The sequence below is a fragment of the Melanostigma gelatinosum genome (assembly GCF_949748355.1).
Source record: "Melanostigma gelatinosum genome assembly, chromosome: 1".
Classification (NCBI taxonomy): Eukaryota; Metazoa; Chordata; class Actinopteri; order Perciformes; family Zoarcidae; genus Melanostigma; species Melanostigma gelatinosum.
This window is the reverse complement of record NC_136634.1, coordinates 23,957,282-23,984,322: the sequence shown is the minus strand read 5'-3', so window position 1 is coordinate 23,984,322 and position 27,041 is coordinate 23,957,282.

The following is a 27,041-nucleotide window of genomic DNA, read 5'->3' as shown; positions in this document are numbered from 1 at the left end:
TCTGGAGCCGTTGCTCCGGGGAAGCAGTGTGTCTCCGCGTTGAAGAAACGGGTGTTCCTGATGATTGAGTCCCCGACTATCAGCGTCGTCGGGGCGAAGAGGGGACGAGGCGGCAACACTGCGCGTGTAATACGCGTGGATGGAGGCGAGGATTCAACCAGTGGTGGCGGAGCAGACAAGCAAGGACTGAGAGAACGGGCGACCGAAGCTCGCCGCGGTGCTGGTGTAAAGCACGGTATGGAGCGGCGTGTCCTGGGGCGAGAGGAGGGCTCAGGAATGACTGGCGTAGGGATGTCGGTGGACCCGGGGCTGTGGGTCCCCCGAGGCGGCAGCTGGGATGATGTAGGAAGCTGGGAGTCCGTAGTCAGAGGAGGGAACTCGCGCAGGGCAAGGGCGTTAAATCCATTCTTCAGCTGGACATCGAAGCCATGGGGTGTAGGAGATGAGCGTCTCCCTCTCCGGCTGCCGCGAGCACAGACCAGGGACCAGGGCTCGTGATGTGATGGAGTAGAGCTGACCAGGGCTTTGGGCTTAGCTCCGAGCCGTAGCCAGGAGGCCTCAGGAGCTGCGACCGGAGGAGGTGCCGCGGCAGCAGGACTGGAAGCGATGGACTCATGCACGCGGTCGCTGGCTGTGTCAGTCTGTGATGGACCGAAAATGATGGTGTCCATGAGGCTCTCGGCATACTGGATCCTGTAGAGCAGTGGTCACCAAACTACGGCCCGCGGGCCGGATACGGCCCGTCAGCACATTTGGCCCGGCCCTCTGAACAATACCAGAGACGCTATCGGATTTTTTTCCTATTTGGCCTTCAGAAAAAAAATCCTAGGCCCGGCCCTGTCAAAGAGAGAACGGAATAATGGCGAAAAGGTTAGGTAAGAGAAAAATTGATTCAGAATGCAGGGTATTTAACCTGCAGTGGACAAACGATTATTTTTTTGTTCAATGCAAAGAAAAGGCTGTTTGTCTCATCTGTCAAGAGGCGGTGGCGGTATTCAAAGAATACAATCTTCGCCGACACTATGAATCCCGTCACAAAGACAAGTACGATAGCTTGCAAGGCCAAATACGAGCAGACAAACTCTCAAAGCTAAAAAGTGGACTACTATCTCAGCAGAATACATTTGTACGCCAAGCTCAGCTGAACCAGGCATCCGTTCGGGCCAGCTTTCGGGTTGCTAAACTGATAGCAAGCAGCGGTAAGCCTTTCACTGACGGAGAGTTTGTTAAGAAATGTATGGATGCTGTCGCGGAGGTGGTGTGTCCCGAGAAGAAAGATGCATTTAATGCCGTAAGTCTGTCGGCGAGTACAATCACCAGACGCGTTGAAGAAATCGGGAGTAATGTATATGCCCAGCTGCAGCAGAAGACGAAAGAATTTGACTTTTTTTCATTAGCACTGGATGAGAGCACGGACGTGCAAGACACAGCGCAACTGCTCATTTTTATTCGTGGAGTTAGCGCAAACTTTGAGATATGCGAGGAGCTGGCAGCCCTCCAAAGTCTCAAAGGGACTACAACGGGAGAGGATATTTTTGACAAAGTGTGCCAAACCATGGAAGAGTTGGACCTGGACTGGTCAAAGCTGGCTAGCATCACGACTGACGGGGCTCCTAGCATGGTGGGCGAAACTCGCGGTCTAATAGGACGCATGAACCGGGAGTTGGAAAAAAGGGGTCTCACCGCCCCGCTACGAGTCCACTGCCTAATTCACCAGCAAGCACTGTGCTGCAAAGTGTTGACGTGGGATTCTGTAATGAAGGTTGTGGTGTCGTGCATAAACTTCATCAGAGCAAAGGGACTTAAACACAGGCAGTTCCAAGAATTCCTGTCTGAACTGGAGTCTACGCACGGAGATGTGCTGTACTACACAGAGGTCCGATGGCTGAGCCGGGGCAGAGTTTTGAGGCGTTTTTACGAGCTGCTACCCGAAATTAACGCATTTCTTCTTTCAAAAGACAAAACGGTCCCAGAGCTGATCGACCCAGAATGGAAATGGCACCTCGCATTTTTAACAGACGTGACAGAAATACTTAACAGCCTTAACTTGCAGCTACAAGGCGAGGGGAAACTCATTTGCGACATGTATTCACACATAAAAACATTTGAGGTGAAATTAGCGCTGCTTTTGGAACAAGTGAAAAAGCGCAACTTCGTCCATCTTCCTGCTACCCAAAACCTGTCGACAGAGAACCCAGCGGTCCCGTTCCCAGCTGAAAAGTGCGTGGAAGCACTGGAAATGCTGAAGGCGGAGTTCGGTGTGCGATTCCGTGAACTACATGTTCATGCAAAAGAAATCCGTCTTTTTCAGAACCCCTTTGTTGCCGACATTGATGAAGCCCAGCCTTCATATCAGTTTGAGTTGGCTGAGTTACAGAACTGTGATGTTCTGAAAGACGCATTCAAGCCCAACAGTCTCATTGACTTCTATGCCGCCCTCCCAAACGACACATATCCAAACATCAAAAAACACGCAATGAAAATGTCCACAGTTTTTGGCAGCACGTATATCTGCGAGAAAACCTTTTCTCGCATGAAACTGCTGAAAACTCCGATGAGATCAAGATTGACAGATGAACATTTGCATCAGTGCTTGAGACTGGCTGTAACTAGAATGGAACCTGATATTCAACTTCTCACCAGCCAGATGCAGGCCCACAGTTCACACTGATGAACATACATAGGTAAGCTCACTTTTCTGACTTGAATGAGTCATTCTGAGCATAAACAAATATAATCATAATAAAATCTACTGGGATAAAATCCATCTTTACAACCATACTGGTAGTGAAATGTATTGTGCTGTGTAGGTGCTGTATCACTTAGTTCAGTTTCTCAACCTGCTTCCTTTGTGGTTTTCACAGGGAAGTTGATGAGAGAGAGCTGCAACCAGCCGTGTCTACAAGCCTACTGGAACCTACAAAAGGATTATAAGGAAGGAACACAAGAACTTTAAGAGACTGCTCATATGTGTCAGAGAGATTCTGCTCTGACAACTGAGCTGAACTTTTATCTGTTAAGATTGTGCATGGCACAACAGAAAGTTAATGTTCCATGGCTTTTTTTTCTATGAAGAACCCAGAGAGAGTTATTTAGTTATTATTTATTTCATAAATAGTGTTATTTATTTCCTGTTTTTTCTGTGAAGAACTCAGAGAGGGTTATTTAGTTATTATTTATTTCATTAATAGTGTTATTATTTGTTTCCTGACTTTTTTTCTGTAAAGAACCTGGAAAGGGTTATTTGGTGATGTGTGGCTTTCTGGAAAACAATACATTTTTTAAGTTCCCCTACGATCGTCACACTTTTTCTGTTACAAACTGACACCGGCCCCCCATCAGAGAAGGGAAAAGTTATGTGGCCCTCACAGGAAAAAGTTTGGGGACCCCTGCTGTAGAGCGTGGATATTCTTCCCTCCAACTCTGTGATTTTATCCGCCAGGCGGGCGCAGCTGACACAGTCGGATGGAGGGGTGGGTGAAGCCATAGCAGATCAATGCAAAAACAGATCTAGTTATAAAAAAGTTCTAAAAAACTTCTAGTACGTGTTGGCTGACATCGTACTATTAGTAGATCAATTAAAACTAGAAAAAAGAGGGTGAAGCAGACACTATGCACAAGTGAGCTGGATCAGGTGACAGGCAAATTGGAGGGAAAACAGCAGCACAGCGTCAGCAACTCGTCACTTCCTAATCACAGCCTAATGAGTCTGGGCTTGTTAAAACTAAGCGCGGATGAGGTTGACACAAACCAAGTCAATGAATTCCTCCGCCTTGAATTTGACTTTTCACTCACCGGTACGTAAAGTTCACTTTTGTTCCCCAACAGCCGCTCACGAGCCTTCAGTAGCACTAAACCGGGACTCAACGTTACGAGATTTGTTAACCATTAAGTTATCAAATGGTAATGTTAACGTTGAAGGAAGGTCCTTCTTAGCTTAGTTTATCTAAAATGTTTACTTACTACAGTTTCAATGAGGCTTTATCTGTCACAGGAAGTTTCACAGTAAAGGAAAGTGTCAATACAGGGAATTAGTGGACTTTTGACTTTTATCTTATTACACGTGTTATGTGAAACTGGAACTCTTCTACTGCATCATGTTTAACGTTACATGTTGCACGCGGTTGTTGGCATGTTTTTTAACCCTTAGATGCATAAGTGGGTCAAAAATGACCCGGTGAGGTTGTTTTCTTGAAATATCTTCGTAATGAAAAATTGTTATTTCATATTCCAGGTATTCCTCAAAAAACATGTTTTTGATATAATTCCATTTACATTTTTAACTTACCTTTTATACATTTTAAGAAATTGTAGTTTTTGTATTACTACCCCAAGCTTCCATAAGTGGGTCAAAAATGACCCGCATGCATTTTCTATGGAATCCAATGGGAACCTTTGATTCTTATCAACTGTTTCTGTCAGGAATAAATTAACTGTGGACCACACAGACTATATCAGAAGTGTCACCCCTCAGGAAGATTATTTTACACAGCAAGAGCTGATACGTGTAAGTATTATCTTCATATAATATTGTGTGTGTCTTTCGTGACTGTTATTATTATTTATCAACAAATTAGCATACTTTATAACTAGCTAACACTAGCTAGCTAACTAAGTTAGCCAACATTCCTATATGTAGTGTGTGTGTGTGTATTTATTTATATCGCTACATATTGATCTATTGAAAACATTACTCTTATGTTTCCTCATCCAAGGTGTCATGGCTGCTAGATACACAGCTGAAATAGTCCTACAGATGCTGGATGATGGAGAGGCAGTAATGGGGTTGGACTCAGAGTCTGAAATTTCTGATGATGAGGACCAAGACTATTGTCCAGGTGGCAGTGGCAGTGGCAGTCGTCCACCTGGAAATCCAACTGAACAGGATCCATCTGACTCAGAAGAGTCCTCTTCTGTGTCCTCTGAAGAAGAAAGTGTCCAAATCATGTCCAACAGAATGAGTCGGAAGGGCTCTTACTGGAGCGAGTTACCTCCCACCGCGGGCAGAACACAGAGTCACAATATCCTCAGAAGTTGGTCAGGGCCTGCACAAGGGCTTAGCACCACTGTCTCACCAAAAGATGCATGGGAGCTCTTTATCACCGATGATATAATACAAGAGGTGATGAAGTGCACAAACTTGGAAGGACGTAGAGTAGCAACAGCTAGAGGAAAATAATGGAAAAATGTCACCAAAGATGAATTCATGGCCTTCATTGGATTGACCCTGCTTGCAGGAAGTGAGAAGAACTGGGATGTATCAGTCTGTGAGCTGTTTGGGAGTCCTCTACATAATCCCATGTACAAGGCCACTATGGCTGTTGGAAGATTTGAAGACATTCGCCGTACCTTGCGCTTCGATGATAAGAGGACCAGAGCCTTCCGACTGGAAACAGACCATATGGCAGCCTTCCGCTATGTATGGGACCTGTTCCTGGTCAACTGCAGACAGCGATTCATCCCCAGTGATTGTGTCACTGTGGACGAACAGCTTGTGCCATTCAGGGGTAGGTGCAAGTTTCTACAGTACATGCCAAGCAAGCCCGCCAAGTACGGCCTAAAGATCTTCTGGGTTTGTGGTGGCCCATGGTGCTGTGGTACAACATAATTGACATCGCCACCTTGAATGCCTACACCTTTTTCACGGCTCAGCACCCAGAATTCAAGAGCGGCATCACCAATGCACGACGGCTCTTCCTCAAAGAGCTGTCAAAGGAGCTTGTCACACCACACATGAGGAGTCGACTGGAAGGCTGCCCGCAACTGCAAACCCCGATTATTGAAGCAATGGAAAGGTGTGGGATGACAAAAGCCACAGCCCAGCCACAGGAAAGAAGCAGACAGGGCCAACCAAAGAGAAAGAGGTGTCAGATCTGCCCAAGTAACAAAGATCGCAAAGTCAACAATAGGTGTGGGAAATGCAATGTACCTGTGTGCAATGATCACAGCCAGAAACAGGTAGTTTGTCTGAACTGCATACAGTGATGAGACAAGAAGGCAAAACAGGGAAAAGAGAGAGGAACTGGCAATGACTGGACAGTTACACACATACACACACACACAATGGATGTTCACATTTTTCGATTGCTGTTCTGGGTAATTTTCTTTTTCAAAATGTTAAAAGGTGAAAAATAAAGATATTTCAAACATGAAATCATTCTTGTGTATAATTCAATGAAACGGTGCGCCCTCTCTTTAAAACATTTACGGGATGAAAAAGACATATGCTTCCAGGTATGTGCCGTTTATTCCAGCAGAATAATACACTATATTACTTAAAGTTCCGCTGTCTGCACTTCATATGCCCTCTTTTTAAAGACTATAGGACTAACAGAAAGATGCAAGTGTTAACAAGAGCCCAGAATAGACATCCCACATATTGTGATTGAATCTCATGCTGGAGTTCAAGTCAAAACTTTTATTTCTGCAGAATCCAAAGAATTCTACGAAAACACCAAGTTTGAAGCAGAGGCCTTCCATCAATGTTATGAAACACACAACAACAAATGCCTTCAAAGGGTAAAGCATCAGCCACAGTTTGTACAGTGCATGTTCTGCTGTCATCATCCAGTGTTGTTTCAATGAGCACTGTTGCCGCGTGTCCCATAATGTCACTTTCCGTCTGCAGTGAGGATGAGGAGGAGCTCACCACCGGCTCTGTGAGGCACAACCTCACCTATGGGTCATGCCAGTCCTCTTACACAGCGAGCGCAAGAGGGCACCTCCAGAGGATCATCTCCATCGAGGAGGACCACCTCCCACATCTGCTCCACAATGACGGACAGCGCCCAACCCGGCTTCAGGAGTGGAGTGAAGAGGAAGCCTCAGAGAGTGAGGAGCATATAGACTTGGTGATGAGCGTTATTTACCCTAGCGCGTCCTCTGCCGTGGAGGAAAGTGAAACCCCCTCATTTCCGAGGGGTCAGCCCGTTGGCAAGGAGACCAGCCTGAATGTAAGCAAGAATGAAATTACTGTAAAAGTTAACACGAGTTATTTTAAAGGCAAAAGGCTCGCTTATTCCAAGCCAGGTGGTCGATATAGGGAGGAGACGTGTTCAACTTCGTGTTCAAAAAGTATCATTGTGTACATTACGGCCCTGCTGTAGCCTCCCTCACACAGAGAGGAGTCAGCCGCGCCACTAACTGCTTAAAGCGAGATCCCATCGCCTTCGTCATGCGTCCTGTTTCTTCAGGAGGAAGGTGGTCCCTCTACGCACGACCGCCTCTTCAAGATCATCCTGGTGGGGAACTCCAGGGTAGGGAAGACGTCCCTCCTTCGGCGATTTTGTGACGACTGCTTCCACCCTGACACCTCTGCCACTGTGGGTACGTATGGTGTTGATTCTTGCCAGCAAATGCGACGGAACACTCAGCCCCGTTGACTTCAGGCTCTGTATGCGATTGCTTACAAAGCACTTGGATGTGGCACTGGAGAACAAAATATGTATTTTTTTCTCAGTTAGACTGAGTACAGCTGTGTCAGCTGTTTTACAAGGACAGCTAACCAGCTGACTTCACCTATATGGTCGCCTGTCTAGAATGTAATGAAATGAGGCGAGACTTTCTCTCTTAAGGCCAATGTGAGACATTCATTCAAAGCATCACGTTTTGGGCTTAAAAGATGTATCAGTGCAAGATATTTGGGTTTCGGGCACGGATCGGCCTGTGAAGAATATCTTCAAAGTTCATTCTTTCCAGCTTAGAAGAAATAAAGGTGCTTTAATAAGGCTTCAGTCAAGGTGCTCATGTTAAGCCTTTAAAATACCTTTTTTAAGTAAGTTCAGTTTGGAAGTTTTTCCATATTATACAAATGTCCAGGTTCTTCAGCTCCATTGAGCCAAACATTATGTTCCCAGTATAAACAATAATCATGTTTAAATAGTTTTACTTTAACATTGGCAACAATCACATGCATTCTCAGGTCCATGTATAGATTCTTTATATTGGCACGCACGTGCACAATCATTTGTCTCGTGTTGCTGGAACAGTGTACAGTAAACAATATTAAATCAGAAACAGAATGTGCTGACTGAACAACTTTCTTGTCTGTGTGTGTGCAGGTATAGATTACAGTGTGAAGACGATAGCCGTGGACAATAGCCAGGTGGCACTGCAGTTGTGGGATACAGCCGGACAGGAGAGGTAAAGACACGCATTCGAAAAGAGTCTTTGTACTGCAATCCACCTCAGATCTCATTTGTACGCATTGTTCCTGTATTTTCACAAGTTGTACAACAGCAGCTGAAGCCAAAAGAGAGTTTTCAGGGATTTTTGGAGCAGAAGCCAAATGCTTCATCTTCTGGTCTTCTCCACCCCCCCCTCTCCTCCTGCAGGTATCGGAGCATCACCAAACCATTCTTTCGCAAGGCTGACGGTGTGGTTGTGATGTACGACATCACAACCGCGCAGAGCTTCACAGCCGTCAGACAGTGGCTGACAAGTGTGAAGGTAAGACGCTGACAAGTGTGAAGGTAAGACGCTAACAGCCAGCCTGTGCTTCACAGAAATACCACGAGCAGAACGAATGCTGTAAGAGTGGGTATATATATATATATATATATATATATATATATATATATATATATATATATATATATATATATATATATATATATATATATATATATATATATATATATATATATATATATATATATATATATATATATATATATATATATATATATATATATATATATATGTATGTATGTATGTATGTATATGTGTGTGTGTGTGTGTGTGTGTGTATGTATACAGGAGGGCGCAGGCGAGGACATCCCCATCATGCTCTTGGGAAACAAAACGGACAAGGAGGTCCAGAGAGAAGTTCAGAAAGGAGTGGGGGAAAGACTAGCCAAGGTCTGTTGGTGTTTTGTCTGCTAAGCTGAAGGTTCTAGAGGACTAGTCAGTGCCCAGCCAGTGGTGCATTTTGTTTTGAGTTATGGTAAATGAAAGAAACATGATTACAGAACAGAGAGTTTTACGAGGAAGCGATCTCATCTCATCCTAGTGTTTTTATTCTTTAGTCTTTGATGTGTAATGTAGTTTCTATGGTGACTGAAAAGGTGAGGTAACATTGCTGCATGAGATTTCTTTTTTTCCTTTGTGCTTTTGCAACTATTAGCACAGATTTGCCTTTGACCCTGATCAATGTGCAAAAAGTTGAAACATGTCCGCCACTTTTGCAGGACTGCCAGATGACTTTCTATGAGTGCAGCGCATGCACGGGACACAGTGTGATGGAGTCCATGATTCATTTAGCCAGGTGAGCAAAAGTAATGGCTTTTGTGTGCGGCACTTAAGTTCAACACGCTTCTTGTTATGTGTTGGGAACCGGGCCAAACACGCATAGCCAACACCGCTGCTAGCGGTGTTGTTCATAAACATTTAATCAAAATGGCTTAAATGGTTAAATGGTTTTCTTGTTTGTTTCTTGTTGCGGGCTCCCCCGCACCCAACCTCATAGAACTAGACAGTAAGGCCATTCCACGCATTGCAACCACAATAGAACGGGACATCACACACACACACACACACACCACCTCTCTGTGTGCTGTTGTATTTACTGCTGTCTGATGTGTACAGTGCTGTGGGAAAGAATTTCACCTTTGTGGGGACAATTAATTTAAAAATACAGTTGAACAGCTTTCAAAGGGTTATTTCTGTACTGACATCAGGCAGAGCACAGAGATCCAAATGTTTTATTTGTTCAAAGGACTTTTTCTTATCAGCTGGCTCCGGACGTTTCATTGGCGTGAAGCGCACAATCAAACGTCCATGACAATGTTCAAACGATTAAATTCACACCAGCATGACAAATAAGCAGGGAGTGTTGCGACTATGAGAGCCTATACAGACCTGACCCAGACAGAGCAGAACTGAAGCATGCGCAGGTTGGATGCAGTAGGAGTAACGGCAACAAAACATGCGTATGTTTTCAGAGCGACTGTGAGCACGCTGGACACACGGCGGCGTGTCCTCCCAGAACTGGTTCATTTGTTTATGCCTCATTGTGTCCCTCAGAATTCTGAAAGAGCAAGAGGACCGGGAGAAGTGTTTTGTTGAGAATGGCATGAGTGATACAGAGACCTCCGCCTGGGGAAAGACTCTGCCAATCACTGCCATTAATTGCCGAAATTGTTTCTTGATGGTGTTAAACAAATTCCCTCTCAAACAGTTGTTCATACCAATGGAGAGCACAATCTTTTGGGCAAGGGGACAAGGGTCCAATTTCTCCAGGATTCCCTTTAAATGATGAATTTGGGCCTCCGGAAAACTGTCCACCTGCACCAGTGGATGACCATAACCTGGTATTCTGCCTAAGTTAGAGTCACCTAACACGAGCACTGGTTTTTCCACCTTCAAGGACCATTTCATTAATTTTTGATAGGCGTCCCCATGCCGGGTCGGCCTTTGTGACTGAGGGGGTTCCGCAGCATCAAGGGGAAGCGATACCCGCCCAATCACTGGCATCCCCATACCCAAATTGGGAATGTTCTGTTACCAAGCCACTCACTCCACTAGGTGGGCTAGGTAAGATGTTATCCAGTGGCCCCAGGTCAAGGGTGGGGTGAAAGTAGAGTGCAGCACAGTCCACCTCAGGATTAGATGGTTCAAGTGGGATGGGCTGGGCCCTCTCCTCACAGTTTAAATCCTGCCTAAGGCGTACCTGAGCCTGCACAATCATTTCAGGATCCACCCTCTCTGCTGTAATCCCACTGGGGCCAATCTCACCCAAGATGGAGGAAGTGGGTTGGGGTAGGGGGTTGGATTTGGGGTTAGGACAGGAATTAGGGTTGGGGTTAGGACCAGCATTAGGGTCAGGGTTAGGATGCGAACTGGACTCAAGACTGAAGCTGGGGTTAGGGCCTGGGCCAGAGCCGGTACTATGGATCGTCAGCTCTGGAAATTGCTCATCATCCCCAGCAGAGTCCGGACAGGAGTCGACCCACTCCAATGGAGGCTTCGGCCCACCCTGCGCTAGCGATCTCAAGGCAGAAATGGACGAGGCTAGTAGTCGTGTTTTATACCTTGCTTTGCCATAGGCGATTGCTTTATCACAGGCTACTTGATCGAAAAGAGGAAGGTCCTGCAGGCAAGCTGTTATAACCTGATCATAATGCTGCTCGAGAATAGTCATGTTACTGCGCATCCATTCATCTGTATTTAATTTTATCTTTGCAGTGGTCTCAGCATTAGGGGACGAGGGTTTAATAAAGGAGGTCAACTTGTTGACTTGTCTCCGCATCCCTACTGGGAACATCTGAGTCCAAAAGGTCCTGTCTACCACTTCTGCATGATGGACTGCTTGTAATAGCTTGAAATATCTTTTCTTTAATGTATTTTCAGATTCATTGGCAGGGATAGCTGGTCTAGTGTTTCCCACGCTCCTAGACGGCCTGTCAACATGAATACGGGACGATGACTGTTCATGATTCCCAGAGGCCATGGTCTAACCCCATAAGGAGCCAGGTAAGTGGACAAATAAATAGAGATCCTGGGTTTAAAAAAAACGAACAAACAAAAGGGGAAAGGAAATTGCTTAACAATTGCCTTCTGATTATTTCAGATTGATCCCTCCCTGATATTAAAAAGGGTTTTTTTTCCCCCCTTTCTCTAGGTCTAATTCATAGGCGACCTGAGATTATTAAGGTATAATAGCACAATCAAATGCACTCTTATACAAACAACTTCGACAGGCGAGGATCAAATAATTTTAAAAAAAGCCATGGATAAAAAGTCCATATGTTAAAAGTCAGTCAGGCTAAAAACTGAAGTGCAAATAATTGTCCAACAGTTGCCTACTGTTTTTTTCAAATTGATCCTAATCGGCCTTAAGTCATTTGTTTTTCCTCTAGGTCCCTAAAATAAAAAGACCTGAGTATTTAGAGCGCACTTAGCACGTTTCTGGGACACTAGCACATAAATATTTCATTTTTGAGGCTTTCAAAGAACCCGAGAAAAAGCCAGTTTATTTAAAAAAGCACAATGTGCTTCACGGTGTCAAACCACACTCAAAACCCCATTTAAGGTGTCAAAACACACGTCACACTGGCAAACTGTGCAAAACCACCCCACACACACTCTCTAAGGTGGCTGGTTTCTCGAGGCCTTTGGCCGTTGGCTAGAAGACCAGAAGGTGTCAAAGTGCTATTTAAGTGCAGTAAAGTGCAATTTCTTGTGCAAATTACTTTCCTGGGCAGGGATCAAATAATTGAAAAAACATGGATCTAAAAGCCATATGTTTAAAAATCAGCAAGGCTAAAAGTTAAGTGCAATAAAAAGAGCTCCTGACGTTTCGCCACTCTGTGGCTTCTTCAGAGGAATGATAGGGAAACTAACAAGACACACAATATATACGAAAACCCAGGGGGAGGAGTTTAAAAGAGAGCTCCTGATTCGCTAGCCACACCTGGACATAATCACCACCACATCACACCTGCATTGTATTCTCTCCAATTAGAGAGAGGGCAATAAGGACTAATAATTTTCCCTTTAAGGATCTTAGCCGCCCATCTCGGATCAAACAAATCTTTCCAGAGGTTGCAAAAAATGCCTTTTATTAAGGCCTGACATCAGGTTGGTTAAAGGTAAGTTTTTCTGTTTGGAACAATTTTTTAAAAAATTATCGTTTCTACCAGCTGTTTTTCGATTCCTTGGTAGGGATGAATGGCCCCGTGCTGTATTCAAACACACCTGGACATACTCATCACATCATCACACCTGCATGCTATTTTCTCCAATTAGAGAGAAACAAACGGGGGCTAATGATGCTATTTTTCAAAAAAGATCTTAGCAGCCAATCTCAGATAAAACTATTATTTCCAGAGGTTGCAGAAAGTACCTCTTACTAAGGAAAAAAGGGGGGGGGTTTTGTTTTACAAAGAGTCATCATATCACCCAGACACAATCTTAAAACACACCTTTCTACACCAATTAATTTCCCCTATGAGGTGTAGTTTTCAGGGATATAGTCCCCAGAAAAAAATAAGGTTCTCAGCTATTGTTCTGTGTTTTTGGAGTTTTTATAAAGCAAGAGGGAAGATGTACTTATGGCGCTGGCAGGTTAGGTAAGGGAAAAAAAGTAATTCTGCCTACCAAAGGGGTAGGCAGAGAGCACGGGCACATACAGTGTATCCTGCTCCCTCTTCCGCCTCCAAATAAGATGACTATTTTTGTTTTTCCTTTAGGCCGCTGGACAACATTTTTGAGTTTTCCTTCCGGCGTCCACCCGCGGATCACCCCTCCCCAAAGTCCAGTCCTGAAATCAGGTAAGTTGAGAGTAAGTACCCTTATGTTTGGCAGAGATCTGTCCATTAATATGTAACTACATACTCTCTGCGCCCCAACTCCTACATCAACTGTTTGAGCCAACACTCTAGCATCTCCAAGGCAGTTGTTGGCGTCCATTGTGCTGGGTCATCCGGTAGTACCCCAAAGAGATGTCCCTCCACACCGTCCAATACCCTATAATTCTCTTCCAAAAACAGATTTATTTTTATTATCAGGGTCTGTGTTCTCGGTGGGAGTTTTGTTGAGAATGGCATGAGTGATACAGAGACCTCCGCCTGGGGAAAGACTCTGCCAATCACTGCCATTAATTGCCGAAATTGTTTCTTGATGGTGTTAAACAAATTCCCTCTCAAACAGTTGTTCATACCAATGGAGAGCACAATCTTTTGGGCAAGGGGACAAGGGTCCAATTTCTCCAGGATTCCCTTTAAATGATGAATTTGGGCCTCCGGAAAACTGTCCACCTGCACCAGTGGATGACCATAACCTGGTATTCTGCCTAAGTTAGAGTCACCTAACACGAGCACTGGTTTTTCCACCTTCAAGGACCATTTCATTAATTTTTGATAGGCGTCCCCATGCCGGGTCGGCCTTTGTGACTGAGGGGGTTCCGCAGCATCAAGGGGAAGCGATACCCGCCCAATCACTGGCATCCCCATACCCAAATTGGGAATGTTCTCTGTTACCAAGCCACTCACTCCACTAGGTGGGCTAGGTAAGATGTTATCCAGTGGCCCCAGGTCAAGGGTGGGGTGAAAGTAGAGTGCAGCACAGTCCACCTCAGGATTAGATGGTTCAAGTGGGATGGGCTGGGCCCTCTCCTCACAGTTTAAATCCTGCCTAAGGCGTACCTGAGCCTGCACAATCATTTCAGGATCCACCCTCTCTGCTGTAATCCCACTGGGGCCAATCTCACCCAAGATGGAGGAAGTGGGTTGGGGTAGGGGGTTGGATTTGGGGTTAGGACAGGAATTAGGGTTGGGGTTAGGACCAGCATTAGGGTCAGGGTTAGGATGCGAACTGGACTCAAGACTGAAGCTGGGGTTAGGGCCTGGGCCAGAGCCGGTACTATGGATCGTCAGCTCTGGAAATTGCTCATCATCCCCAGCAGAGTCCGGACAGGAGTCGACCCACTCCAATGGAGGCTTCGGCCCACCCTGCGCTAGCGATCTCAAGGCAGAAATGGACGAGGCTAGTAGTCGTGTTTTATACCTTGCTTTGCCATAGGCGATTGCTTTATCACAGGCTACTTGATCGAAAAGAGGAAGGTCCTGCAGGCAAGCTGTTATAACCTGATCATAATGCTGCTCGAGAATAGTCATGTTACTGCGCATCCATTCATCTGTATTTAATTTTATCTTTGCAGTGGTCTCAGCATTAGGGGACGAGGGTTTAATAAAGGAGGTCAACTTGTTGACTTGTCTCCGCATCCCTACTGGGAACATCTGAGTCCAAAAGGTCCTGTCTACCACTTCTGCATGATGGACTGCTTGTAATAGCTTGAAATATCTTTTCTTTAATGTATTTTCAGATTCATTGGCAGGGATAGCTGGTCTAGTGTTTCCCACGCTCCTAGACGGCCTGTCAACATGAATACGGGACGACGACTGTTCATGATTCCCAGAGGCCATGGTCTAACCCCATAAGGAGCCAGGTAAGTGGACAAATAAATAGAGATCCTGGGTTTAAAAAAAACGAACAAACAAAAGGGGAAAGGAAATTGCTTAACAATTGCCTTCTGATTATTTCAGATTGATCCCTCCCTGATATTAAAAAGGGTTTTTTTTTTTTCCCCCCTTTCTCTAGGTCTAATTCATAGGCGACCTGAGATTATTAAGGTATAATAGCACAATCAAATGCACTCTTATACAAACAACTTCGACAGGCGAGGATCAAATAATTTAAAAAAAAGCCATGGATAAAAAGTCCATATGTTAAAAGTCAGTCAGGCTAAAAACTGAAGTGCAAATAATTGTCCAACAGTTGCCTACTGTTTTTTTCAAATTGATCCTAATCGGCCTTAAGTCATTTGTTTTTCCTCTAGGTCCCTAAAATAAAAAGACCTGAGTATTTAGAGCGCACTTAGCACGTTTCTGGGACACTAGCACATAAATATTTCATTTTTGAGGCTTTCAAAGAACCCGAGAAAAAGCCAGTTTATTTAAAAAAGCACAATGTGCTTCACGGTGTCAAACCACACTCAAAACCCCATTTAAGGTGTCAAAACACACGGCAAACTGTGCAAAACCACCCCACACACACTCTCTAAGGTGGCTGGTTTCTCGAGGCCTTTGGCCGTTGGCTAGAAGACCAGAAGGTGTCAAAGTGCTATTTAAGTGCAGTAAAGTGCAATTTCTTGTGCAAATTACTTTCCTGGGCAGGGATCAAATAATTGTAAAAACATGGATCTAAAAGCCATATGTTTAAAAATCAGCAAGGCTAAAAGTTAAGTGCAATAAAAAGAGCTCCTGACGTTTCGCCACTCTGTGGCTTCTTCAGAGGAATGATAGGGAAACTAACAAGACACACAATATATAAGAAAACCCAGGGGGAGGAGTTTAAAAGAGAGCTCCTGATTCGCTAGCCACACCTGGACATAATCACCACCACATCACACCTGCATTGTATTCTCTCCAATTAGAGAGAGGGCAATAAGGACTAATAATTTTCCCTTTAAGGATCTTAGCCGCCCATCTCGGATCAAACAAATCTTTCCAGAGGTTGCAAAAAATGCCTTTTATTAAGGCCTGACATCAGGTTGGTTAAAGGTAAGTTTTTCTGTTTGGAACAATTTTTTAAAAAATTATCGTTTCTACCAGCTGTTTTTCGATTCCTTGGTAGGGATGAATGGCCCCGTGCTGTATTCAAACACACCTGGACATACTCATCACATCATCACACCTGCATGCTATTTTCTCCAATTAGAGAGAAACAAACGGGGGCTAATGATGCTATTTTTCAAAAAAGATCTTAGCAGCCAATCTCAGATAAAACTATTATTTCCAGAGGTTGCAGAAAGTACCTCTTACTAAGGAAAAAAGGGGGGGGGTTTTGTTTTACAAAGAGTCATCATATCACCCAGACACAATCTTAAAACACACCTTTCTACACCAATTAATTTCCCCTATGAGGTGTAGTTTTCAGGGATATAGTCCCCAGAAAAAAATAAGGTTCTCAGCTATTGTTCTGTGTTTTTGGAGTTTTTATAAAGCAAGAGGGAAGATGTACTTATGGCGCTGGCAGGTTAGGTAAGGGAAAAAAAGTAATTCTGCCTACCAAAGGGGTAGGCAGAGAGCACGGGCACATAGTGTATCCTGCTCCCTCTTCCGCCTCCAAATAAGATGACTATTTTTGTTTTTCCTTTAGGCCGCTGGACAACATTTTTGAGTTTTCCTTCCGGCGTCCACCCGCGGATCACCCCTCCCCAAAGTCCAGTCCTGAAATCAGGTAAGTTGAGAGTAAGTACCCTTATGTTTGGCAGAGATCTGTCCATTAATATGTAACTACATACTCTCTGCGCCCCAACTCCTACATCAACTGTTTGAGCCAACACTCTAGCATCTCCAAGGCAGTTGTTGGCGTCCATTGTGCTGGGTCATCCGGTAGTACCCCAAAGAGATGTCCCTCCACACCGTCCAATACCCTATAATTCTCTTCCAAAAACAGATTTATTTTTATTATCAGGGTCTGTGTTCTCGGTGGGAGTTTTGTTGAGAATGGCATGAGTGATACAGAGACCTCCGCCTGGGGAAAGACTCTGCCAATCACTGCCATTAATTGCCGAAATTGTTTCTTGATGGTGTTAAACAAATTCCCTCTCAAACAGTTGTTCATACCAATGGAGAGCACAATCTTTTGGGCAAGGGGACAAGGGTCCAATTTCTCCAGGATTCCCTTTAAATGATGAATTTGGGCCTCCGGAAAACTGTCCACCTGCACCAGTGGATGACCATAACCTGGTATTCTGCCTAAGTTAGAGTCACCTAACACGAGCACTGGTTTTTCCACCTTCAAGGACCATTTCATTAATTTTTGATAGGCGTCCCCATGCCGGGTCGGCCTTTGTGACTGAGGGGGTTCCGCAGCATCAAGGGGAAGCGATACCCGCCCAATCACTGGCATCCCCATACCCAAATTGGGAATGTTCTCTGTTACCAAGCCACTCACTCCACTAGGTGGGCTAGGTAAGATGTTATCCAGTGGCCCCAGGTCAAGGGTGGGGTGAAAGTAGAGTGCAGCACAGTCCACCTCAGGATTAGATGGTTCAAGTGGGATGGGCTGGGCCCTCTCCTCACAGTTTAAATCCTGCCTAAGGCGTACCTGAGCCTGCACAATCATTTCAGGATCCACCCTCTCTGCTGTAATCCCACTGGGGCCAATCTCACCCAAGATGGAGGAAGTGGGTTGGGGTAGGGGGTTGGATTTGGGGTTAGGACAGGAATTAGGGTTGGGGTTAGGACCAGCATTAGGGTCAGGGTTAGGATGCGAACTGGACTCAAGACTGAAGCTGGGGTTAGGGCCTGGGCCAGAGCCGGTACTATGGATCGTCAGCTCTGGAAATTGCTCATCATCCCCAGCAGAGTCCGGACAGGAGTCGACCCACTCCAATGGAGGCTTCGGCCCACCCTGCGCTAGCGATCTCAAGGCAGAAATGGACGAGGCTAGTAGTCGTGTTTTATACCTTGCTTTGCCATAGGCGATTGCTTTATCACAGGCTACTTGATCGAAAAGAGGAAGGTCCTGCAGGCAAGCTGTTATAACCTGATCATAATGCTGCTCGAGAATAGTCATGTTACTGCGCATCCATTCATCTGTATTTAATTTTATCTTTGCAGTGGTCTCAGCATTAGGGGACGAGGGTTTAATAAAGGAGGTCAACTTGTTGACTTGTCTCCGCATCCCTACTGGGAACATCTGAGTCCAAAAGGTCCTGTCTACCACTTCTGCATGATGGACTGCTTGTAATAGCTTGAAATATCTTTTCTTTAATGTATTTTCAGATTCATTGGCAGGGATAGCTGGTCTAGTGTTTCCCACGCTCCTAGACGGCCTGTCAACATGAATACGGGACGACGACTGTTCATGATTCCCAGAGGCCATGGTCTAACCCCATAAGGAGCCAGGTAAGTGGACAAATAAATAGAGATCCTGGGTTTAAAAAAAACGAACAAACAAAAGGGGAAAGGAAATTGCTTAACAATTGCCTTCTGATTATTTCAGATTGATCCCTCCCTGATATTAAAAAGGGTTTTTTTTCCCCCCTTTCTCTAGGTCTAATTCATAGGCGACCTGAGATTATTAAGGTATAATAGCACAATCAAATGCACTCTTATACAAACAACTTCGACAGGCGAGGATCAAATAATTTAAAAAAAAGCCATGGATAAAAAGTCCATATGTTAAAAGTCAGTCAGGCTAAAAACTGAAGTGCAAATAATTGTCCAACAGTTGCCTACTGTTTTTTTCAAATTGATCCTAATCGGCCTTAAGAAGTCATTTGTTTTTCCTCTAGGTCCCTAAAATAAAAAGACCTGAGTATTTAGAGCGCACTTAGCACGTTTCTGGGACACTAGCACATAAATATTTCATTTTTGAGGCTTTCAAAGAACCCGAGAAAAAGCCAGTTTATTTAAAAAAGCACAATGTGCTTCACGGTGTCAAACCACACTCAAAACCCCATTTAAGGTGTCAAAACACACGTCACACTGGCAAACTGTGCAAAACCACCCCACACACACTCTCTAAGGTGGCTGGTTTCTCGAGGCCTTTGGCCGTTGGCTAGAAGACCAGAAGGTGTCAAAGTGCTATTTAAGTGCAGTAAAGTGCAATTTCTTGTGCAAATTACTTTCCTGGGCAGGGATCAAATAATTGTAAAAACATGGATCTAAAAGCCATATGTTTAAAAATCAGCAAGGCTAAAAGTTAAGTGCAATAAAAAGAGCTCCTGACGTTTCGCCACTCTGTGGCTTCTTCAGAGGAATGATAGGGAAACTAACAAGACACACAATATATAAGAAAACCCAGGGGGAGGAGTTTAAAAGAGAGCTCCTGATTCGCTAGCCACACCTGGACATAATCACCACCACATCACACCTGCATTGTATTCTCTCCAATTAGAGAGAGGGCAATAAGGACTAATAATTTTCCCTTTAAGGATCTTAGCCGCCCATCTCGGATCAAACAAATCTTTCCAGAGGTTGCAAAAAATGCCTTTTATTAAGGCCTGACATCAGGTTGGTTAAAGGTAAGTTTTTCTGTTTGGAACAATTTTTAAAAAAATTATCGTTTCTACCAGCTGTTTTTCGATTCCTTGGTAGGGATGAATGGCCCCGTGCTGTATTCAAACACACCTGGACATACTCATCACATCATCACACCTGCATGCTATTTTCTCCAATTAGAGAGAAACAAACGGGGGCTAATGATGCTATTTTTCAAAAAAGATCTTAGCAGCCAATCTCAGATAAAACTATTATTTCCAGAGGTTGCAGAAAGTACCTCTTACTAAGGAAAAAAGGGGGGGGGTTTTGTTTTACAAAGAGTCATCATATCACCCAGACACAATCTTAAAACACACCTTTCTACACCAATTAATTTCCCCTATGAGGTGTAGTTTTCAGGGATATAGTCCCCAGAAAAAAATAAGGTTCTCAGCTATTGTTCTGTGTTTTTGGAGTTTTTATAAAGCAAGAGGGAAGATGTACTTATGGCGCTGGCAGGTTAGGTAAGGGAAAAAAAGTAATTCTGCCTACCAAAGGGGTAGGCAGAGAGCACGGGCACATACAGTGTATCCTGCTCCCTCTTCCGCCTCCAAATAAGATGACTATTTTTGTTTTTCCTTTAGGCCGCTGGACAACATTTTTGAGTTTTCCTTCCGGCGTCCACCCGCGGATCACCCCTCCCCAAAGTCCAGTCCTGAAATCAGGTAAGTTGAGAGTAAGTACCCTTATGTTTGGCAGAGATCTGTCCATTAATATGTAACTACATACTCTCTGCGCCCCAACTCCTACATCAACTGTTTGAGCCAACACTCTAGCATCTCCAAGGCAGTTGTTGGCGTCCATTGTGCTGGGTCATCCGGTAGTACCCCAAAGAGATGTCCCTCCACACCGTCCAATACCCTATAATTCTCTTCCAAAAACAGATTTATTTTTATTATCAGGGTCTGTGTTCTCGGTGGGAGTTTTGTTGAGAATGGCATGAGTGATACAGAGACCTCCGCCTGGGGAAAGACTCTGCCAATCACTGCCATTAATTGCCGAAATTGTTTCTTGATGGTGTTAAACAAATTCCCTCTCAAACAGTTGTTCATACCAATGGAGAGCACAATCTTTTGGGCAAGGGGACAAGGGTCCAATTTCTCCAGGATTCCCTTTAAATGATGAATTTGGGCCTCCGGAAAACTGTCCACCTGCACCAGTGGATGACCATAACCTGGTATTCTGCCTAAGTTAGAGTCACCTAACACGAGCACTGGTTTTTCCACCTTCAAGGACCATTTCATTAATTTTTGATAGGCGTCCCCATGCCGGGTCGGCCTTTGTGACTGAGGGGGTTCCGCAGCATCAAGGGGAAGCGATACCCGCCCAATCACTGGCATCCCCATACCCAAATTGGGAATGTTCTCTGTTACCAAGCCACTCACTCCACTAGGTGGGCTAGGTAAGATGTTATCCAGTGGCCCCAGGTCAAGGGTGGGGTGAAAGTAGAGTGCAGCACAGTCCACCTCAGGATTAGATGGTTCAAGTGGGATGGGCTGGGCCCTCTCCTCACAGTTTAAATCCTGCCTAAGGCGTACCTGAGCCTGCACAATCATTTCAGGATCCACCCTCTCTGCTGTAATCCCACTGGGGCCAATCTCACCCAAGATGGAGGAAGTGGGTTGGGGTAGGGGGTTGGATTTGGGGTTAGGACAGGAATTAGGGTTGGGGTTAGGATGCGAACTGGACTCAAGACTGAAGCTGGGGTTAGGGCCTGGGCCAGAGCCGGTACTATGGATCGTCAGCTCTGGAAATTGCTCATCATCCCCAGCAGAGTCCGGACAGGAGTCGACCCACTCCAATGGAGGCTTCGGCCCACCCTGCGCTAGCGATCTCAAGGCAGAAATGGACGAGGCTAGTAGTCGTGTTTTATACCTTGCTTTGCCATAGGCGATTGCTTTATCACAGGCTACTTGATCGAAAAGAGGAAGGTCCTGCAGGCAAGCTGTTATAACCTGATCATAATGCTGCTCGAGAATAGTCATGTTACTGCGCATCCATTCATCTGTATTTAATTTTATCTTTGCAGTGGTCTCAGCATTAGGGGACGAGGGTTTAATAAAGGAGGTCAACTTGTTGACTTGTCTCCGCATCCCTACTGGGAACATCTGAGTCCAAAAGGTCCTGTCTACCACTTCTGCATGATGGACTGCTTGTAATAGCTTGAAATATCTTTTCTTTAATGTATTTTCAGATTCATTGGCAGGGATAGCTGGTCTAGTGTTTCCCACGCTCCTAGACGGCCTGTCAACATGAATACGGGACGACGACTGTTCATGATTCCCAGAGGCCATGGTCTAACCCCATAAGGAGCCAGGTAAGTGGACAAATAAATAGAGATCCTGGGTTTAAAAAAAACGAACAAACAAAAGGGGAAAGGAAATTGCTTAACAATTGCCTTCTGATCATTTCAGATTGATCCCTCCCTGATATTAAAAAGGGTTTTTTTTCCCCCCTTTCTCTAGGTCTAATTCATAGGCGACCTGAGATTATTAAGGTATAATAGCACAATCAAATGCACTCTTATACAAACAACTTCGACAGGCGAGGATCAAATAATTTAAAAAAAAGCCATGGATAAAAAGTCCATATGTTAAAAGTCAGTCAGGCTAAAAACTGAAGTGCAAATAATTGTCCAACAGTTGCCTACTGTTTTTTTCAAATTGATCCTAATCGGCCTTAAGAAGTCATTTGTTTTTCCTCTAGGTCCCTAAAATAAAAAGACCTGAGTATTTAGAGCGCACTTAGCACGTTTCTGGGACACTAGCACATAAATATTTCATTTTTGAGGCTTTCAAAGAACCCGAGAAAAAGCCAGTTTATTTAAAAAAGCACAATGTGCTTCACGGTGTCAAACCACACTCAAAACCCCATTTAAGGTGTCAAAACACACGTCACACTGGCAAACTGTGCAAAACCACCCCACACACACTCTCTAAGGTGGCTGGTTTCTCGAGGCCTTTGGCCGTTGGCTAGAAGACCAGAAGGTGTCAAAGTGCTATTTAAGTGCAGTAAAGTGCAATTTCTTGTGCAAATTACTTTCCTGGGCAGGGATCAAATAATTGTAAAAACATGGATCTAAAAGCCATATGTTTAAAAATCAGCAAGGCTAAAAGTTAAGTGCAATAAAAAGAGCTCCTGACGTTTCGCCACTCTGTGGCTTCTTCAGAGGAATGATAGGGAAACTAACAAGACACACAATATATAAGAAAACCCAGGGGGAGGAGTTTAAAAGAGAGCTCCTGATTCGCTAGCCACACCTGGACATAATCACCACCACATCACACCTGCATTGTATTCTCTCCAATTAGAGAGAGGGCAATAAGGACTAATAATTTTCCCTTTAAGGATCTTAGCCGCCCATCTCGGATCAAACAAATCTTTCCAGAGGTTGCAAAAAATGCCTTTTATTAAGGCCTGACATCAGGTTGGTTAAAGGTAAGTTTTTCTGTTTGGAACAATTTTTTAAAAAATTATCGTTTCTACCAGCTGTTTTTCGATTCCTTGGTAGGGATGAATGGCCCCGTGCTGTATTCAAACACACCTGGACATACTCATCACATCATCACACCTGCATGCTATTTTCTCCAATTAGAGAGAAACAAACGGGGGCTAATGATGCTATTTTTCAAAAAAGATCTTAGCAGCCAATCTCAGATAAAACTATTATTTCCAGAGGTTGCAGAAAGTACCTCTTACTAAGGAAAAAAGGGGGGGGGTTTTGTTTTACAAAGAGTCATCATATCACCCAGACACAATCTTAAAACACACCTTTCTACACCAATTAATTTCCCCTATGAGGTGTAGTTTTCAGGGATATAGTCTCCAGAAAAAAATAAGGTTCTCAGCTATTGTTCTGTGTTTTTGGAGTTTTTATAAAGCAAGAGGGAAGATGTACTTATGGCGCTGGCAGGTTAGGTAAGGGAAAAAAAGTAATTCTGCCTACCAAAGGGGTAGGCAGAGAGCACGGGCACATACAGTGTATCCTGCTCCCTCTTCCGCCTCCAAATAAGATGACTATTTTTGTTTTTCCTTTAGGCCGCTGGACAACATTTTTGAGTTTTCCTTCCGGCGTCCACCCGCGGATCACCCCTCCCCAAAGTCCAGTCCTGAAATCAGGTAAGTTGAGAGTAAGTACCCTTATGTTTGGCAGAGATCTGTCCATTAATATGTAACTACATACTCTCTGCGCCCCAACTCCTACATCAACTGTTTGAGCCAACACTCTAGCATCTCCAAGGCAGTTGTTGGCGTCCATTGTGCTGGGTCATCCGGTAGTACCCCAAAGAGATGTCCCTCCACACCGTCCAATACCCTATAATTCTCTTCCAAAAACAGATTTATTTTTATTATCAGGGTCTGTGTTCTCGGTGGGAGTTTTGTTGAGAATGGCATGAGTGATACAGAGACCTCCGCCTGGGGAAAGACTCTGCCAATCACTGCCATTAATTGCCGAAATTGTTTCTTGATGGTGTTAAACAAATTCCCTCTCAAACAGTTGTTCATACCAATGGAGAGCACAATCTTTTGGGCAAGGGGACAAGGGTCCAATTTCTCCAGGATTCCCTTTAAATGATGAATTTGGGCCTCCGGAAAACTGTCCACCTGCACCAGTGGATGACCATAACCTGGTATTCTGCCTAAGTTAGAGTCACCTAACACGAGCACTGGTTTTTCCACCTTCAAGGACCATTTCATTAATTTTTGATAGGCGTCCCCATGCCGGGTCGGCCTTTGTGACTGAGGGGGTTCCGCAGCATCAAGGGGAAGCGATACCCGCCCAATCACTGGCATCCCCATACCCAAATTGGGAATGTTCTCTGTTACCAAGCCACTCACTCCACTAGGTGGGCTAGGTAAGATGTTATCCAGTGGCCCCAGGTCAAGGGTGGGGTGAAAGTAGAGTGCAGCACAGTCCACCTCAGGATTAGATGGTTCAAGTGGGATGGGCTGGGCCCTCTCCTCACAGTTTAAATCCTGCCTAAGGCGTACCTGAGCCTGCACAATCATTTCAGGATCCACCCTCTCTGCTGTAATCCCACTGGGGCCAATCTCACCCAAGATGGAGGAAGTGGGTTGGGGTAGGGGGTTGGATTTGGGGTTAGGACAGGAATTAGGGTTGGGGTTAGGACCAGCATTAGGGTCAGGGTTAGGATGCGAACTGGACTCAAGACTGAAGCTGGGGTTAGGGCCTGGGCCAGAGCCGGTACTATGGATCGTCAGCTCTGGAAATTGCTCATCATCCCCAGCAGAGTCCGGACAGGAGTCGACCCACTCCAATGGAGGCTTCGGCCCACCCTGCGCTAGCGATCTCAAGGCAGAAATGGACGAGGCTAGTAGTCGTGTTTTATACCTTGCTTTGCCATAGGCGATTGCTTGATCACAGGCTACTTGATCGAAAAGAGGAAGGTCCTGCAGGCAAGCTGTTATAACCTGATCATAATGCTGCTCGAGAATAGTCATGTTACTGCGCATCCATTCATCTGTATTTAATTTTATCTTTGCAGTGGTCTCAGCATTAGGGGACGAGGGTTTAATAAAGGAGGTCAACTTGTTGACTTGTCTCCGCATCCCTACTGGGAACATCTGAGTCCAAAAGGTCCTGTCTACCACTTCTGCATGATGGACTGCTTGTAATAGCTTGAAATATCTTTTCTTTAATGTATTTTCAGATTCATTGGCAGGGATAGCTGGTCTAGTGTTTCCCACGCTCCTAGACGGCCTGTCAACATGAATACGGGACGACGACTGTTCATGATTCCCAGAGGCCATGGTCTAACCCCATAAGGAGCCAGGTAAGTGGACAAATAAATAGAGATCCTGTCACGGGAGTTCACAGATAGGACCCAAACGCAAGACCACAGGAGACAGAAGTGAATGTTAATCAGGCTTTATTTAGACAGGTGGGTTGCTGGTGTGGAGCCCGTGGTCCGACACCCGAGCGGCAGATCGACGGTGTGAGGCCCGTGGCTCGACACTGGAGGGCTGGTGAGTTGACGGCGTGAAGTCCCGTGGCTCGATACTGGAGTCGACAGAGTGTAATCCGTAGACCACAAGGAGGGCAGAGCGGCGAAGTGTATCCACGAACACAAGGAGGGCAGAGGATGCCACGGGGTTTCAGCGGGTTAAAGACGGTACGACCTGACACTCCCAGACTGCAGGACCAGAGTTTATATAGTGGCAGGCTACTCATTAAGGGGCCCTGAGTCTGGTGTGTCAGGCTGCAGGAGGTGATCAGCTTGAGTGTCCTCAGCCGTGCACGATTAAGGGTGCGGCCCTGGGAGGTGTCTGAAGGCAGAGGACAAACAGAGCACATGGCACACCACAACAGACAGGGGAATCCTGGATCCTGACAGATCCTGGGTTTAAAAAAAACGAACAAACAAAAGGGGAAAGGAAATTGCTTAACAATTGCCTTCTGATCATTTCAGATTGATCCCTCCCTGATATTAAAAAGGGTTTTTTTTCCCCCCTTTCTCTAGGTCTAATTCATAGGCGACCTGAGATTATTAAGGTATAATAGCACAATCAAATGCACTCTTATACAAACAACTTCGACAGGCGAGGATCAAATAATTTAAAAAAAAGCCATGGATAAAAAGTCCATATGTTAAAAGTCAGTCAGGCTAAAAACTGAAGTGCAAATAATTGTCCAACAGTTGCCTACTGTTTTTTTCAAATTGATCCTAATCGGCCTTAAGAAGTCATTTGTTTTTCCTCTAGGTCCCTAAAATAAAAATACCTGAGTATTTAGAGCGCACTTAGCACGTTTCTGGGACACTAGCACATAAATATTTCATTTTTGAGGCTTTCAAAGAACCCGAGAAAAAGCCAGTTTATTTAAAAAAGCACAATGTGCTTCACGGTGTCAAACCACACTCAAAACCCCATTTAAGGTGTCAAAACACACGTCACACTGGCAAACTGTGCAAAACCACCCCACACACACACTCTCTAAGGTGGCTGGTTTCTCGAGGCCTTTGGCCGTTGGCTAGAAGACCAGAAGGTGTCAAAGTGCTATTTAAGTGCAGTAAAGTGCAATTTCTTGTGCAAATTACTTTCCTGGGCAGGGATCAAATAATTGTAAAAACATGGATCTAAAAGCCATATGTTTAAAAATCAGCAAGGCTAAAAGTTAAGTGCAATAAAAAGAGCTCCTGACGTTTCGCCACTCTGTGGCTTCTTCAGAGGAATGATAGGGAAACTAACAAGACACACAATATATAAGAAAACCCAGGGGGAGGAGTTTAAAAGAGAGCTCCTGATTCGCTAGCCACACCTGGACATAATCACCACCACATCACACCTGCATTGTATTCTCTCCAATTAGAGAGAGGGCAATAAGGACTAATAATTTTCCCTTTAAGGATCTTAGCCGCCCATCTCGGATCAAACAAATCTTTCCAGAGGTTGCAAAAAATGCCTTTTATTAAGGCCTGACATCAGGTTGGTTAAAGGTAAGTTTTTCTGTTTGGAACAATTTTTTAA